Consider the following 19,390-nt stretch of genomic DNA (forward strand, 5'->3'; position numbering starts at 1 on the left):
TTTTCTCCTTTTTATAATACACACCAATCAATATATTTTAACTTTGGCCAAATCAATAAAAAAAATTCACTAAACCCTGGGCTTAGATGTATTTTGACAGTGCCTTGAATTCCTCATTGTCATGGGCCATTGACAATGGATCAAAATGAAAAGATGAATATTAACAAGGGCTACATAATAGATAGTACCTACCGCTTAGCTTAAATATAGTTTAATTAAACTAAAAAAATAATAAAGACAAAAAATTCATCACAAAAATAAAACCACTAATAAAATGTTGTATTGTGGAATGCCATCACCAAAAATTAAGAAATATGGCTAACCAATATTATTTATATTAACATAAATACACTTATATATATAATTTATTAAAATATATTTTAATATAATAATAAATTATTTTAAATTGAATATATGGAGAAAAACCTATAATCCATGAAAGAAAAAATGAAAATAAAAAAGTTAAATAAAAAAGAAATAAATTTAAAAACAAAAAAAATAGTAATTAACATAAAATTGAAGTTGCTAAAGAACCCATAATAAGACCTCATCCAATCACTTTACAAATAAATAAATTTAAATAATAACAAAAAATGAATTTGTAGTGTTAAACTGTGGATAAACGAAATAATTTTTTTGGTCAAAGACAAATTAATATGCAAATCAAAACAAAACTGAATACATACGACAAGTATAATAATATTAGCATGTAAACCACACAATTACAAGGATTCAAAAAGGCACATCCATTCTGGATGTTATTTGTGGGTTCAATGGTTATGATGTGTGCACCTCACCCAAAAGAACCAGAGAAATATTTTCTACAAGTTCCAAAACTTGTGGAACCTAATAAATGGTTGGAATGAGTTCCTTTTTACAACGATTTAATATGTTGCAGTGGTTTTTAGAGGTATTTTGGATAAATTTTCTAGTTCGGAAAAATAGGACATATTTTTCAGTTTGACTTATTTAAAATTTGATAAGAATTTGTTACAATTATAAATGTAAAATGTGAATTCTTTATGTTTTAAGTGCTTCAGGAGTTTTGTCAAAATGTTAAATCTATATATAATATTTAAAAACTGATTTTAAATCACAAAAATCAAAATTTAAACTAAAAAAATTCTCTAAATTTCAATCTAAAACTCCAAACTTATAATAATTAAACAACACAGTTTAATATTCCATTCTTACTCCTATCTATTTTGTTATTCATACTTCAATTTGCAGATTGGGATTTCTTACATGATACACAATTCGAGGGCTTTCAATTTTTCACTTATGAAATTGAATGGATTTATTACGTGTTTCAGTTTAATATTCCATTCTTACTCCTATTTATTTTGTGATTCATACTTCTGATAAGAAGTCTGGAGAATTCCATTGATTCAAATGCTGGAATCTATGCATTAATTCATTCAATGAAGGTTACATTTATACTTGAAAAATATAACTGAAACAGTTATAACTAGAAATACCTAATTTATAACTAAATCCCTAACTATACAGAAATCTCGAAGGATTACAACATTTCCCCCCTTAATCTGAAGGGACATCTGACATACCAAGTAAAGATCTAAATTTATCGAACTTTTCACGCCCCAATGCTTTAGTAAAGATATCTGCAATTTGTTCTGATGTTGGACAATGTGTCAGATGAATTGTTTTGGCCTCTACATGATGTCGAATCAAATGATACTTGGTGTTGATATGTTTGGTTCAATCATGAAACTTTGGATTCTTGGCCAATTGAATTGCAGAAGAGTTGTCAACAAATAAAGGGGTTGAAGCTTTTTGTTTCTCCTGCAAATCTACAAGTATTTTTCGAAGACAAATGATTTCCTTAATGGCTTGAGTTGCTGCAACGTATTCGGCTTCGGTGGTAGAATCAACGGGAATAGATTGCTTGCTTGATCTCCAATTGATGGTTGTTGATCCAAGATTCATCAAAAAGCCAGAAGTAGAAACTCCATTCTCTTTATCTCCATCAAAATCGGATTCTGAATAACCAACAAGATGGAAGTCTAAAACTTTGGTATATTTGATGTCGTAAGTTTGGGTTCCTTTTAAATATTTTAGTACTCTTTTTTTTGCTACCTAATGCCCCTCCCAAGGATGATGCATAAATCTAGAAAGTATTCCTACAAAAAATGTTATATCAGGACGAGTAATAGATAAATAAATCAAACTTCCAACAAGTTGCCTATACTTTGTTGGATCTTCAAATGATTTTCCTTCTTCTGAAGTAAGTTTCAAATTCTGCTCCATTGGTGTAGCAACAGGATTACAATCCATCATACTATATCTGTTCAATAACTTACCAACATACTTCTTTTGAGAGATGAAAATATGTTGTGGTTTTTGATCAACTTCAATTCCAAGATAATAATGAAGTAAAACTAAATCTGTCATATCAAAAAAAAAATTCAGTTCCTTCTTAATAGATGATATATATTCATCATTTTTTCTTGTGATCATCAAATCATCAACATATACAACTAGATATACAACTAATCTTCCAACTTTCTTAACGAAAAGAGTTGCATCATCTAGGTCAAAATGTTTATAATTTAACTTTAGAAGATGTTCAGTTAGTTTCTCATACCATACTCGTGGCACTTGTTTCAAGCAATAGAAAGACTTCATTAGTTTGCAAACCTTTTGTTATTTCCCTTTAATGGAAAAACCTTCTGGCTGAAACATGTAAACATCTTCTTTCAAATCTCCATTTAAAAAAGCAGTTTTGACATCCATAGAATTTTCCATTCTTTCTGAGCTGCAATAGCAAACAAATATCTAATAGTGCCCCATTTAGCTGTAGGAGCAAATGTCTCTGTATAGTTAATACCCTCTTTCTGTGCATATCCCTTCGCTAAAAAGTCTTGCCTTGTGTTTGTCTAGTGAATCATCAGCTTTATACTTAGTTTTATAAATTCATTTGCAACCAATAGGTTGGATGCCAACAGGAGGATCCATCAGCCTCCATGTGCCATTTTTTATGAGAGCATCATATTCCTTTTGCATTGCATCTTTCCACTGATCATAACTAGTAGCTATTTCAAAACAAGTAGTTTCACAATCCACAGAAAAGTTAAATTCACAATGAGAATAATTACCTGAGGAATTTCCAGTCTTAAACTCATCACATTTCTTCGGAAATGTTTGAATACAAGATGATCTTTGCAAAGGTTGTGTAGGAAGTTCCTCATCTTCTTCATTTGTCTCAGTTCTTTCCATTTCTGTCCCTGTCACCTCTGTTGCCGTTTCTGTCCCTGTTATGTCTGTAGAAACACTTGCATCAACCAATTTCTCATCAATAACAGAATTATCATCATTGAGAGAAGGAAACTCCACAGACTAATCTAATATAGGTATCCCCCTTGTAGGATGTGGAAGTATATTATCTGATTCATAATAAAACTCTTGAGGCACAAACTTTTCTATTTGATTAAGTTGTTTATCAATAGTGAGGGAATCTTTATCATATTCAAGAAAAATTACATCTCTTGACAAAATAAATTTCTTTTTCTCTTCATCATATCATCGGTATGCCTTAGAAGTCGTAGAATACCCTAAAAAAATACATTTTCTGCTTTGTTCACTCAACTTAGTCCTTTGTTGTTTAGGAATCAAAGCATAACATTGAGAACCGAAAACTCTGAAATGTTTAATAGCAGGAAGACGATTATACCACATTTCATATGGAGTTTTGTTGTTAATGATAGAGGATGGGCACCGATTTCTAATATATGCTGCGCAGAGTGCTACTTCTCCCTAAAACATCAATTTTAAATTCTTAAAAAACATCATTGGCCTTACCGTATTAAGCAATGTTCTTTTCATTCGTTCTGCAACACCGTTTTGTTGTGGATTATATGGTATTGTGGTCTGGTGTTTGATGCCATTCTCTTGCAAATATTTTTCAAAGACATGTGAAGTATATTCTCCTCCATTATCAGTTCTTATAGTACCAATATTTAGTTGAGCTTCATTTGTAATCAAGAGATGAAATTTTGTAAACACATCAAAAACTTGTGATTTTTCCTTAAGCAAATAAACCCAACACATCCTTGAATAATCATCAATAAAAGTCAGTATGTATTTATTGCCATTTGCAATTGGTACAGGCATAGGCCCACATAAATCAGAGTGTATGAGACTTAATTTTCTTGTAGCTCGAGAAGTAGAATTCTGAAAAGATTGTTTGTGATGCTTGCCCAATATACAAGCATTACATGGGGTCAATTTTCTGGGAATTGTTGGAAGTCCTTTAATCCCCTACTGTCTCATAATTCTAATACTTTCATAATTAATATGACCAAAGCGTGCATGCCACAATAAAGAAGATGACAAAGTATCATTTTGTTGAACCAAATAATTAGTGTTCAATGTAACAGACGACACACCTTTCAATTTCAACAATTTATCTTCTTCTACACCAGTCATTATAGTTTTATTGTCGGCTGCTCTTCGAATTTCCACTTTACCATCAAATATGTGGATGGAATGTCCCTGTTGTCTTATTTGTACAAGAGATAATAAATTTCTTTGGAACTGAGGAATGTAAAGAACATCATTCAAAGTATAATCAGAAAGTCCAGGAATTTTTAACTGAATAGAACCAATCCCCGATGGTTTGATTTGAGACTTATCAGCAAAATACACTACTCCATCAATATTATCACTAAATTGTTCAAACAAATCTCTTGTAAAGGTCATATGACAAGTGGCACCTGTGTCTAAAATCCAATTGTCATGCCATGAAGAAAAATAGGTACTAAATATATCTTCCATATGAAAATTACAATGAGCAACAACATAATGTGCATTCTCAGAAGACTGTCCTTTTTATGGAATTAGATGATCTTTCTTTTCAAGAATTTGTTCTCTTCTTTCATTAATTTTCTCCCAAGGAATTCTACAATTTGCAGCTGTATGTCTAATTTTACCACATCTAAAGAATTTTATAGTTGTTTTATCAGGAAAATTTCTTTGTTTATCATTCTGCTATCTATCTCCCTGAATATTTCTGCCCCCCTTGCCTCTATAATTCTTCCTACCTCGACCTCTATTACCCTTAGTATTTCTGTCAGATTCTTCTTGAGGTTTTTGGTCTTTTTGTGCAAGACATAAGGTTTCAGTATTAGAATTATGTGATGTTTCTTTCTTGCCAAAAGTCTTCTCTCTTTCTGCAATTTTCCCTACTAATTTATCAAAATCTAAATCTTTTAACTGCCCACTAGCTTGGAGAGATTCCAAGTAGTGTGAATAACTAGGGTAAAGAGCTTTTATAAAGGCAATGAGTTGCATATCAACTTTAACTCCAGTAGATTCAATTTCATGATTGATGGCTTTAATTTCAGAAGCAAGTTTTAGAGGATCATTATCTTTCATTTCCAAATTAAATAACTTCAACAATAACTGAATTATCTCCAATTCAAAATGTGAATCATAAAGCTCTTTTAGTTTTGTTATGGCATCATATGTTGTTTTATTCTGAGCAATGTATCTGCTTACCTCTTCTGAGACTGAAGTGGAAATTAAGGCATAGGCCTTTTTATCCTTACTTTGCCAGATTGCTAACTGTTTCTCATCGTCGGGTTGATCTGGTGAATTCCCTTCTTTTCCTTCATAGATTCCTGTTAGCAAATTATATATTACAGAGCAATGGATCACATAAAATATTGCAGAAATATAAACACAGAAAACACATAAAACAAGTGAGACACAAATATTCTTATCCCCTTCTTTTAACCATATCCCCCTACTTTTCAATCTCCAAAAAGATTCCTCTTGTTCCAAGATTTTTATTTTCTTCTTTTGCAACTCCTTTATAAGACACTTCATTTTAAAAGATAGTTGATGAGCAGCCATCGCCTCCAAGGCCATGTACAAAGCCCTTTGAATTTTCCTGAGCTCTTTTCTGTTGGATTGCCTTTTCTCATATTGCCACTCTTTCACCACCTTACGCATATGAACCATTTTGTCTCTGAATGTCATCAAAAGCGAAGAAGGATTATTGGATGCCATCTCGTTCCATGTTTTTTTAATAAGGTCGTTAAAACCCGGATCCTCCAGGAAAGACCTATTAAATTTGAATGAATATCCTTTCCTGAAACTTTTTTCCTTCCAGCCTAATAAGATCGGCCTATGATCTGAAATGAAGACATTCTCAATTGATGAGAATGGCATGCCCATACTGTCAATCAAACTAGTGTGAAGAAGAAACCTATCCAGCATTTTTGCAATATAAGCTTTCTCAATTTTGCCATTTTCCCATGTCGGGAGCATTTGAGTAGGGAGAATGTCAACAAAATTCCTCCTCAGCAATTCATTTTTAATTCTTTCAGCGAGAGGGTCCTTCTTCTTGTTACTGCCCCAAATCTCATCCATATTTAAAGTGACATTTAAATCCCTTGGAGCCGCTTTCCTCCAAACTTACTCGACAGATCCACCAAGCTGTCCCCTGGCATGTACTCTATTAACAAATTGTACAACTCTGCACTATTCTCGAAGCTGTAATTGCGCCCTAGGCAGCGAACAATGTATGGAGAATCGAGGCACCGCAAAATCTGGTACTCATTTTCCAAAGCGACACTAAAACCGGCTGTGAATTTGATTGCAAAGAGTTGGCCATTGGAGCTTCTCATGGCAAAGCTCACTGTCGCAGAAGCTCCGGCCCCAAGAATGGCACTCCTTTTTCGCGTAGTCTAACGAGGCAGAGGAGTTCCTTGGAAAGTTATGAAAATTTTGGTAAAAAATCTGGCAAAGATTTTTGTAAATCTAAACTATAGTCGTTAAACTTCAAAATTTTAGGTCTTTTAGACATTTTTGATGGTGCTGAATCTATTTCCACTATCGAAAACACGATTCAAACACTGCTTTTACAAGACTTTTTGAAATTTTTTACTCGATTCCAGCCACTTTTGACCATCCAAATAAGCAATTCCTCAGCCTGATTAGACTACTCCCTCTTTTTTTTTTTTTTTTTCCGCTCTCCATCTCAAACTCGATTCCAAAGCCCTCCCAATTCAATACAGTGAAGATGCATCTTTGAATTGTGCAGACAGACTGGCTATTGGAGGGGTCTTCAGCGATTATAAACGCCCAGTTCCCACTGGGCGACTGAGGAAAGCCACAGTGACACGTTGGACTCGATTTCTTTGAAAGCCACCCAAATCCGCTTGACGATGCTTTGCGTTCAGACAATCTGAGCCGCCAAAGCGAGCCTCCACCGTCCCGTGCTTTTTCTTCGATTCTTGGCGGCCGAAGACCGCAGGTATTGATTATCGGATGTTGGAGTATTCTCGCCAGGGACCCCGTGAGACTAAAAAATACACGACTGCCATGGGACGTGGATGACGTGTCAGCGAGCGGTACACGTATCCAATCGTGTCATTCGAGCAGACTGGAGGTTGTGGTTGTTTGAAAGGACGGTATTGGAGACGTGGGTGTGAAGGAGTGGGGATGCTTTCTCTGTCCTCAGTTTAACTTGTGAACGTAGGTGTGAAGTAGCTTTTAGTTATTATTCCCGAGGAGCCACATACTCCTTTTTTTTTTTTTTATTTGAAGTTACATTCGATTTCCTTCGGAATAAAGTCTTGTTTAACCATAGTTTTTTTTTTGTTTTTTTTTTGTTTTTTTAAATTTTTGTGAAAATTTAACAATATAATTTAATTAGATAAATTATTATTATTATTATTTAATTTTGAAAAAAGTTATTGAAAATTTTTATAATTAAAATTATATAAATTTTTTTATTTCTAATTGAAAATAAGATTATTTAGTTATTTATATTGAAATTGGATTTGAGTAATTTTGATTTTTAAATAAATAATTAAATAAATCTTGATTAAAAAATATTCTTCTCCAATATATTATTCTAACAAATAATATGAAAAATATTTGAACCACTTCTCACTTTTAAAACTAAAAATAAAAATAACATTTTAAATTTAAATATAACTTATTTAACCCATTGTCAATTTTACACGTCCTCTGCAAAAAAAAAACTGGGAAAACTACAATTCGAGTACATTGCCAACGTAACATTTTATAATAAATTTTGGACTAATCTTATAACCAATTTTTTATTTATAAATAAATAAAATATAATATTGAAATGATAAAGAATGCTTGCGTAGAGAACCATTCATCTCTCGGCCTGGAGTATGTCGTAAAACTGCTTCTGCTTGGCTAAGAGCTCGTCTTCCTTGGACGTAAGGAAACAGGTTAACGGCCCAAGACCCAGAGGCATCTGGCAGGAGTGAAAGCCTGCTCCCTTACGGACCACCAGCGGGTTATTACAGGTGGCGTGGTTTTCCTTGATAAAGGTGATGAGTCAAATCGACATTCGCGGATAGCAGCCAGAGATGGTTGTCCTCACTGTTGGTTTGACACCTGAGTTTGATAGGTTTTGCCACCTTCGGAAAAAAAAATAAAAAAAGAGAAAAAGAAAAAAAAAAAGAATAAAAAAAGAAAAAGAAAAAAAGAGAACCATTCATCTCTCTCAAAGGAAAGAAACTGGAGAAGCAAAACCTAATAGAGAAGTAACCAGTCTGCAAACTCAGCATTCTGCCAGTATTAAGGCCTAAGCCTGTTTTGAAAACGGCAGACATATTTAATGGTGAGTTAACTGAGGGGTTATGAAAAATAGAGGGCACATAGTCGAAGAGTTTAAAATCTCAAACAGCGGTATTAAGAACTAGTTTGTGAACAATATCTTCGTCTTTTAATTAACAGGTATGCAAAACCATAAAAAGTTATTTGAATCAAATTTACAAGAGTGAGAATCTCCTCTGCGGTTAATGTACAACTGCCGCTTTATTATTCTGGTATGACAAAATTTTGTACTAAAACAGGGGCAGTAAGCTGCTCCCCTTATCATAAAAAATGTAAAACGTTTCTCCAACCACTAATCTGTTATAAATGCTGGGACGACTGCTGGCGATGCCCTGAGATGAATTTCGATACAAGTCCCAAAGTTTCATTAATCAAATGGGATGCCGCGGCCATTGAAAACAATTTATGATGCAGAGTCTTGGCATAAGTGCTAGAAGATGGTTGATGTCGAGGCTGTGCTGCAGAGACTGCAGCGTCCAAGCGTTGATGCAGTTCACACTTTGGCTGCAATTCTCCCCAGTTGACAATTTCGAAGCTGGCACTCCACATTTCTTCTGCTAAAATGGAAGTTCCTGGATGGAGGAGCCATTACTAATGTCTGATTTTAACAGAGGTCTATCTGATGTTGGAAGACCTCACAACAATCCACTGATCATGGGGGCTTGTGAACGAATTAGACATGTTAGCAACATCTTTAAATTTACAAGCTGCGGCCAGTGCCATAACTCTGTCCCTGGGAGAAGGCTTTGGGCATTGTTCACCTGATCTATTCACCTCTGTATTGCATTCCCCAGTTGGGCTCGGGATGCTGAGTGACAGAGTTGGGGTAGTCTGAGAAGAATTGGAATCCCATACTTGATTCCTAAAATCCAAATGACTTGTTGGGGATCCCGGACCCCTAATGGCTTCCTCTGTTTCCATGGAAGAGCAGTCCTCATTCATAAAAGGATGGGTCAACAGCTGTGCACTGGTCCACCTCCTCATGGGATCTTTCCGAAAGCATTTTTCTAAGAAATCCCGCATCTGAGACGAAAGCCAGGCAGGCAACTCAGGCAACTCCTCCGTGCATCCAATCTGATACATTGCGGCTAGGGGACTGGAAACGTGGCTCCATGGAGGCCTGCCAGTGGCCATTTCAAGCACAGTGCAGGCGAGAGACCAAATATCAGAAGCAGGCCCCTGCTCCAACTGGTTCACCACCTCTGGAGCCATCCACTGAGGGGTTCCTCTCAATTGCAGTGCCTCCTGGCGCTTCTCCTCATCACCAAACCTCTTGGCAGAGCCAAAGTCAGCAAGCTTCACACCATTGGCACCCACAAGAACATTCTTCCCCTTGATATCACAGTGCACAATCCCCTGCCTGTGTAGGTAATCGATCCCACGCAGGATGTCGCGTGTGTATGCTCTGATCACTGATTCGTGCAGCTTCCCTCCAAACTTACTCAGCAGATCCACCAAGCTGCCACCTGACATGTACTCTATGAACAAATTGTGCAGCCTTGCACCCTTCTCGAAGCTGTAATTGTGCCCCAGGCAGCGAACGATGTATGGAGAATCCAGGCACCGTAAAATCTGGTACTCATTTTCCAGAGCGACACTAAAACCAGGTGCCGATTTGATTGCAAAGAGTTGCCCATTACAGCTGCTCATGGCAAGGCTGACTGTTCCATAAGCTCCGGCCCCAAGAATGGCACCCCTCACCCAGCACTCTTCTTTGGCCCTCCCCATCTCTAGCTCGATTACCATTTCCTCCCAATTCAATACAACGAAAATGTTTCTTTGAATCGTGCAGACAGACTGACTATTGGTGGTGGTGTTCTGCGATTATAAACGCCCAGTGGGAACAGGGCGAGTGAGGAAAGTAACAGTAACACGTTGGAATCGATTTCTTTGAAAGCTACCTAGACCCGCTGACAATGCTTTCCTTTCTGCCTTTCTGAGCCGCCCAAATGAGCCTCCGCCGTCCCGTCTTTTTTCTTTCTTTCGTGACCGCCCAAGACACCTGGTATTGTTTTATCGGGTGTCGGAGTATTCTGGCCAGGGACCCTGCAACGTTGACGTTGAGTAGAGTCAAAAATACGCGAGTCCCATGGGACGTGGATGACGTGTTCTTTGAGCGGCACACCCATCCAATCGTGTTATTCAAACAGAGCCGGAGGTTGTGGTTGTTTAAAAGGACGGCATCGGAGACGTGGGTGTAAAGGAGTTGGGATGCTTTCTCTCTCCTCACTTTTTCCAATTGAATATGTAAGTAGGTGTGAAGTGGCGTTTTTAACTTACATTGGATTCTCCGGTTGAATAAAAGTCTAGTTTAAACCAATATTTTTTAAATTTCCGTTTAAAGTTTAATAATTTAATTTAATAATTAAATAAATTATCAAATGTTTTATAAAAGATTAATTTAAAAAAATTAAGTCTTAAATTTTAAAGTGTATAATCTTTTATTTTTTAAAGAATATTAAAAAAAATTTAAATATAAAAAAAATTATAATCTAAACCCATATAGCAAAATTCGTCTCTCATATAATAATTAAACTCCACCTCATCTAACTGATTAACAGTGCGATTCCACCTCATATAAATGATAAAAAGGGCGAGTGAAACAATTTAGACACGTAGCATCTAGCCAGCTGTTTCTTAGGTTTGAGTTCCTTTTCCCGGCCTTTATTTGGGCTAAGACATGACTTTTGGCTTGTCACTCTCATTGAAGTTATCTGCTTGGACGAGGATCTGCTGTCCCGGTTACCACGCCAAGCAGACGCTCACCATTCTCCTAACGTGTGGTGGTGACAGCTGTCCGAACATTATTAATTCTCCGGATCCTCAGAGTTGGAAAAGATACGGTGACAAAATATTGGTCCCACAATTATACTTCAACCGGCCACACACCACACAATGTTATTTTACGCACGTTTCCGACCCGCTTAATGAAATAAAAAATTCAAGACGCTCAACTAACATGATTGTGACGCGTAGCGTAATCTACAGATAGTAGAACCGTCGTCCACATCTCAGAAAACTTGTACCCTTAAAAAGGACGCGCCGCGACAAAATGCCAACGTGCTAGAAGCATCTCTCTATGTCATTTGGGCAACTCACGAAGAATGTAAAAAGCACCGCCAACGTGCCACTCAAGATTTCCTCGCCCGCCCTATCCGCTAACCTTCCAACGGGACCTTTATAATCTCACCTCCACACCAACAGAAGTTACGGGTCTGCACATCCACAATTAGTTTTTGAGAATTCGTGAAGAGCATGTGGCCATTTTAAAATAAAATAGTCGTGGTAGTATTGTCAGATGAAGTTTAATTGTCGCAATTAAATTAGTTTATACTTTTAATTTTATAATTAGTTTATAGTTTAAAAAAATTAGGTTTAAATTTAATATTTTGCAGATATTTTAAAATTATAATATAAATAATTTTATAAATTTAATAAAATTGTATCATTAAATAATATATTAATAAATAACCCATTACAATTTTACCAATATAAATAATTTAATAAAATTATATAATTAAATAATACATTAATAAATAACACATTACAATTTATATTGGTAAAAGGCAAGCTAAGCAATCAACACACTATCGGAAGTATGAAACTCATCAAAAACTATTCTTACTCTTATGGAATCTAGATAGAACCTAATCATTGAAAATAATTGTCACGATATCAAGACAAACGCATGCAAGATTCTTTCATCATTGCAACTTCATGTAAATGTTATGATTATTTTTGAGTCGTTTGTAACCTCTCTGTTCTACTCCTATTTCTTGTAATAATAATTTTTTATTGTAATATTAATTTGGAGAACTATAACTAGTTAAACCCCAATTAAATATGTTACAATTATTAATTAAAATTAATTAATTAACACTATTAAAGAAGGGACAGTCTCACGAATGGTCTAAGGGAAAACCTCTCTGTTCTACTCCTATTTCTTGTAATAATAATTTTTTATTGTAATATTAATTTGGAGAACTATAACTAGTTGAACCCCAATTAAATAGGTTACAATTATTAATTAGAATTAATTAATTAACACTATTAAAGAAGGGACAATCTCACGAATGGTCTGAGGGAAGCTTCTTGTTCGCTGGTTCTTCCCAAAGCCACTCACTGGCTTGCCCACTTGGTTTGAAAAGCCATGACCCATATTCAGTTGAATTAAATGCAACAATTGCTTCTAGCCTAGAGAAGTCATTGTTTGACAAGTTTAATGTGATGGAATCGGGGTTGAATTGAGTTTGTAGAGCCACTAAAACCTTTATTCAATTAGACTAGGACAGTGGAAGGATAGGCAGTGCTCATTCCCAATTTCTCTCCCTCACAAATTGAAGAGACAACTTGGCAAGTTGTAACAACCCCAGGTTAAAAGTTCATGCAATAAAGGTTAATAAAGGCAAAATAAGACCAAGGTCACGAGACACATATTCAAAGCTGAATGTTGGGCAAAGCACTATAGTGGACATCACTTTCAGTGTATTAATGACTAAGGAAATTGACAAAGGCAAAGAGGCAATAATTGACCTTTATTTATGAGAAATAAAGGAAAATGAGAGAAAAGGAAGGTGAAGAGACATAAATTTGCTTGAGAGGGAAATTAGAAGGAAAATGAAGAAAATAGAGTCCTCAATGATAAAAAGGCTTATGAGGATCGGTTGACATCTTTTGTCAGTTTGGCTTTGGAATTAGTTTCAGAGAGAGAGAGAGAGAGAGAGAGTAGCAAGAGGAGAAATCAAGCAAAAGAAGGAAAAGGATAAGCAAGGAAAGCAAGGAGAAGGTTGGATCAACAAATTCAATAGGAAGATTTTGCAAGTAACGGGTTGCAAGTGCAATTTCCTAGCTAAGGTGTGAATGCATGGTACATGCATTTGTTTATTTGGTTCATTTGTTGTCATTGGCATGTGTTTTGTGGGGTTTGACATTGGTTTCAGCCTTGCCTTGCCATTTCCGAGATAGCCATGGTGTCATGGGATTCATTATTAGTTGAGCTTTGGATTGCCATAAGTTCTTAGAACCATGTGAGGTGGTCTCAGGAAAATTCCTAAGAGTCAGGGGTGGAGATTGTTTTCTCTAGGAAGCCCTCAACAAGTGGTTGGAGACAAGAAAATTCCTCAAGGTATGGTGAAGAAATTCTAAGGCATCCAGGTTTGTAAAGTTTCATGATCTCTTGAATGGTTTTGGTGAGATCACAGTGATTTGAGGGTGGAGGTGGTTTAACCTCTACATTCCTTTAGTTGTTTATGTCTTGGTTTATCCCATGAGTTCCCACATTCATGCTTGGAATACGGCACATGGGTGATTGGCTAAAAGAAAGATTTGGTTCAACTCAATCTATGGTCGGGCAGTACGTGGAAGTCCCTAACTTGGGCTGCTTTTGCATAAGTTAATAATAACTATTTTTCTATTGTACTCTATGAGCATTTGTACATGTTATTATGTTTCTTTGATGGTTGTTCTGACATGGTTAATATTCTAGTTATATGCTGGTTATAAGCATGGTTCTATAACATGTTCTAGCTATGGCTCTAATTATGCTTTAATAAGTTGATGTATGGTTAATGAATGCATGGGTTAACAATTGTTGTTGCAACTACTTGAGAGGGCATTAGACCTTCTCAGAGTTTTTTAGCTAAATTATAGATATTTACATTCAGATATGCATTCATGACCTGTAGCTTACATGTTTACCGTGTGTTTGAATAATGTCTAGTATGTTCTAACCAGTATAGGTCAAGTTCTGGCTTCAAGTTTGAATGATTAGCATTGTCATTATGAGGAATATGATTCTGGAAAGTTACAAGAAGTTCTGGTAAGTGGTTTATGTTGGAAACCTTTGAGCACTACTTGGGGGGGGGGGGGGGGGGGGGGGGGTGAATCAATAATGTGACTTCTTTAACAATTTTACCAATTAAAACTTTTCTATTGAATCACACAACATTAACAAACAAGATAATATATTATATCTCATATATAAGCTCATCTAAAACAAGATAACCATGAGAGAAACAATAAACAACACATCAAAACACATCCACACCAAGGACACAAGATATCTAGTGGAAAAACCTTCATCAAGAAAAAAAAACCCGTGTTGTTGTTGTGCTGTTCTGAACCTTCTATTAATAAAAATGTGTCTTTTACATAAATTGATGACTCCCATTAACATGGAGACTCGACCTCATATACAATTAGTTGAGTCCCATTACCCAGGAGAATCAATTCTATTAATAATCTCGGAAGACTATGTTTTCACACGAATCTACAGACTACCATCCGCTGAAAGCAACCATGATCAACGATCCTCACCCAACTCCAATTGGACTATCCAACTCTGATTGGATGGAGAAACTATTCCTTTCATTGAAACTTCGCAATCACTGCTACACACCCATGAAGTCACTGCTCCTCTACTCTATGTGAACCTTGTTTCATCTAAATTCATACTGGATCCCAAGACTATTTGCTCAACATGATTCATCTTTGCAATACAATCTCCAACAGAAATGCAATCTCATCAAATTAAAAACACCACAAACATGCTCTCTACTCCAACAAAATAGTGGCCATAATCTGTTGAATAAAAACTGAATAATATCATCACCAACATCATAAACATATCACATACTCAACCATAATATCAAACTGTCAATGCAAAATATAATTACTGCATAATAAAATCAGTAACATAAAACACAATAGCTATGTGCCAAATGCACTAGCAGCGCCTGCAAAACAAAAGTGAGAGTCACAACCATGAAGCTATAGCAAGCTCTCCATCTCTACCAACAAACTATGCTCCATATACAATCTCTACAACAACAACCTTAATTCTAATTTGAATATTGATATCTCTACTTCAACAATCTGCTCCACTCACTACCATTTGCCCACAAGAAAAATTTATCTCTACTCACAAATAGGTCTGAATCATAGTCACATAATGCAACCTTTTATAACTCACTCTCACAGTGAACCAACCAATACTCAACTCCAAAATGATGTATATAAAATGTGTTGGGCGAAATTCACCTTAGGGCTAGGATCAAGAGTGCAAAAAGTTAACAAAATCAATCCACTATCACAACTACTTGTGCACTAAAGATGTTCACATCATCAGAGGACCTTTTCAAACCATTCTTGACCTTTACAACTTAATCTTGAAGCCTCTAGGAATTTCCATGCCAAATTAAATTCTCTTTGCACGAGGAATCCATAGAAATTTATGTGAAAATGCTAAACTGCACAGACAACTCTAGTTGCTCTGGGTTGCCACTGCTCCCATAGGCTTGTCTGCCAATGATTGGAGCCTTTCAACTACTCCCACAGGCTTGCATGCCAGTAGTTGGGGCAAAACCTAAGTAAAAACATCAAATATCAGCCTAAAACCTTTACTAATTGTTTAGTCACCTTCTCCAACTCCTATACATGCCTCCAAACCTTTGTCATAGCCTTTAACACCCCTGTAAATGAGAAAAAAAAGTCTCCCCAAGTGTCACTGCTATGTTGACCTAGAAACCAACAAACAAGGGTTTTCATGAGCGCCACCAAGTCCTCAAATCTCCTCAACCACCTGCTCAAGCTACAACATATCTGAACATGCCTATAACACCTCTACAACATCATCATCATCATCATCATGAGGCCAAACCATCACTGTAACAAGTCATCTCCATGAGCATACACATGAAGACCTAGATGAAGACCTAACTTCCAGCTCAACTAGTGTGCCAATTTAACAACATGGATGACACCTGAGTCATCATCTCCAACACCTGTAGATCTGCATCATCCTCCTGTAGCAACATCATCATAAGATGTCCTGCATTCATGTCTACTCAGCCTCGAGTTCCTACACTAGAACAATATTGCACTAGGTCATGAACACACTCGTACATACACAACCATCAACCACACCAATGCCATCATCTGTCAACCAGGTGTGTGATATCATCAGGTTGAAATCAATGCCAACATAATCATCTCAATTCCAACTCAACTAGCTGCAACCATTCTACAATAAAGACATCAACACATCAGCTAAGCTACATAGGGTTGACATTAATGCCAGCATAAGCTAGCTGCCATCATGAACCAATGCCAATATTAGCTAACTTGATCCATGCACACCATAATGCCAACAATTTCCTCCTTTGGAATTGATGGCAAACACACACAACCTCCACACCAATCTCCTCTACCACTCCCCCTTTGACATCATTGGGAAAGGGTCAACTCCATCCGATAAGGCAACAAAACTGAAGCATAAACATTCGAGTAATTGATCTCTACATGGCTGAAAAATAATGCAAATCAACATGTAACCATGTCTCTCCAAATCAGGAGCAAGAAGCACATAATAACCAATCAACATTCAAAGAATCATACCAACCAATCAAATTCTAACAGCAGTGGCAATATGCCAATATAAGGCAACCATACAAGCATCAATGAGCAGCATCATAATAAACAATAGCATGCAACAATGTGCACATGATCATCAACCCATCACTCTCCATAACAACTACTTTGCAACAACTACCAAACATCTTTGAACATAACATGAGGCCAATAACCCCAGCTCTCACAGCATAGCATGAGGCAAATCACGAACACCTCCAATTGGATCATAATTACAACAATGTATGGTTGAAATAAACAAGAGAAAATAATGCTCCCCTTGAACATGTGCCATCTCCAAGCTGTACTTACCACTTCCACTACAAGCTTTGCTTCCTTTCGACAAACAGAAGTGCCATATGGACTAAGGAGTCACATGACCATGACTCAAATGACATATACATTGATACATACATGGTTATAGTAGCAACATAATACCTCATACATGACTCACATATGACCATAACATGACCTCATGACTAAATGGCCCAAAGATACATATAATAAAAGTGCATGACTTCATGATAATTTTACATGGATATATCAATAAATACATGGCTGATATTATCATCTTCTATGGACTAATAACTCAAATACATGACATATCATGAATTTTACATCATCACAAGCCCATAAAAGTGGTTGCAAAATAGACTCATGAAACTCCTCCAAGACATGCCTAATGCCATGATGTGCAATAAATACATGGCTGATATTATCATCTTCTATGGACTAATAACTCAAATACATGACATATCATGAATTTTACATCATCATAAGCCCATAAAAGTGGTTGCAAAATAGACTCATGAAACTCCTCCAAGACATGCCGAATGCCATGATGACTCAACATACTATTAACTGGACTCTCAGCCAATACATATTGATGAAACAATAAGAGATACATGGTTGTAATAATGAGAATATAACAACTCATACACGGTTGTTCCATGTCCCATGTCATCTCTATACATCCTTCATTGCATGCATGGTTGTACAACTTTACAACCAAATGTAAGTAGAGACCAAAACCATATATGTGGCTGAAAAATGTATCCATTTCACTCAAGGAAACATGTATATAACTGTTGCGAATAACTGAGTGAAAATGATGAAGAGAAATATAAAATAACTCATGCAAACCTCATACCATGCATAGGTCCCCCTAAGCTCAATATACCTCCAATAGACAGGATGATCCTGTGGACCTAAATGTACATGAGGCTCAGATGAACTCATCATACGATGTTGCAATAAATTGTACTCAATAAGCTACCATACTTCTGTCATACGCTTGCCCTAAGGTTATGCACCTCTCATGAACTCTGCAATACTCTATGAGTACGTAAGAAATAATCATGGACTATAGGAGGTGATTCTATTCACTACTTGAAGAGTTGTTGCTCCTTCTTTCTCCACGTGGTATTTGGCTGCTTCTTTTCTTCTTTCACTGGTTTTTTGCTAGGTTCTCTTTGTTTTTACTACTTTGTCCGATTTTCCCTAGAATAACAGGGTAGAAAACAGTTTCTTGCAATATGGCTAAAGTTATGAGATGTGTAGTACTCCACCTAGACAAGATATGAAGCAAGAGGATCGAATATCCTACTGCTCATGCCAGATCTATACCTTGCATGCAAAGTGCTTCTCCTCCATTGGTTAGATATGCAATCAGATGCCTTATGACCAAATAAGTTACATGAATAACAATAACCACAAAAACCATGATTATACTTGATGGCCAAACTCCTTGGCTACTAATACTATTGCAATTTCCGTTGGTTAGATCTATACAAATTTATCCTATAATTAGCTGCAACATGCCCAAACTTGTGACAGTTGTAACATTCTACATTATGCATAGAAGGAACAAAAGGGCTTAGATTCCTTTGAAATAGTATATATATGTCATGATCCTCTCTTGGAGCAAAACATCTTCTAAATTAAGGGGTTTTAAATTTTTAGTGGGCGAATATTTTGTATCATAGTACATTTTTACAAATTGCCTCAAATAGCCCACCTTATTTTAAGGGAGAGGGTAAAAAAGGTGAATTTAGCCCTTGAAATTAGGAGTTACAACCTTCCATCCTAATTTTCAAGAATATGTTTTATTTAAGTGAATCTTATGGGCCAAATACCATATTTATAAAAGAAGTATGGTAAATTAATAAAAATATAAATAAATGAGAGGTATGGTAAATAAATAAAACATTGTTTATATTCACTCCATAAGTCACCTTATATACATGCAAGGGTGTAAACAAATAAAAATATAAATAAAGTGGAGGTATGGTAAATAAATAAAACCTCTTTTTATACTTACTCAAAAAGTATGGTAAATAAATAAAAATATAAATAAACTAGA

At 35.9% G+C, this 19,390-nt stretch overlaps 1 pseudogene; it reads right to left on the bottom strand.

Annotated features, from left to right (window-relative positions):
* Window positions 1–8,815: 8,815 nt before the first annotated feature.
* LOC149171327 (mitogen-activated protein kinase kinase kinase 20 pseudogene) lies at window positions 8,816–10,551 on the bottom strand (annotated as a pseudogene).
* Window positions 10,552–19,390: the final 8,839 nt, after the last annotated feature.

Source organism: Pinus tabuliformis, chromosome 4_2, assembly GCF_031772625.1.
Source record: "Pinus tabuliformis cultivar Carrire ecotype Pingquan chromosome 4_2, CPIR1, whole genome shotgun sequence".
Classification (NCBI taxonomy): domain Eukaryota; kingdom Viridiplantae; phylum Streptophyta; class Pinopsida; order Pinales; family Pinaceae; genus Pinus; species Pinus tabuliformis.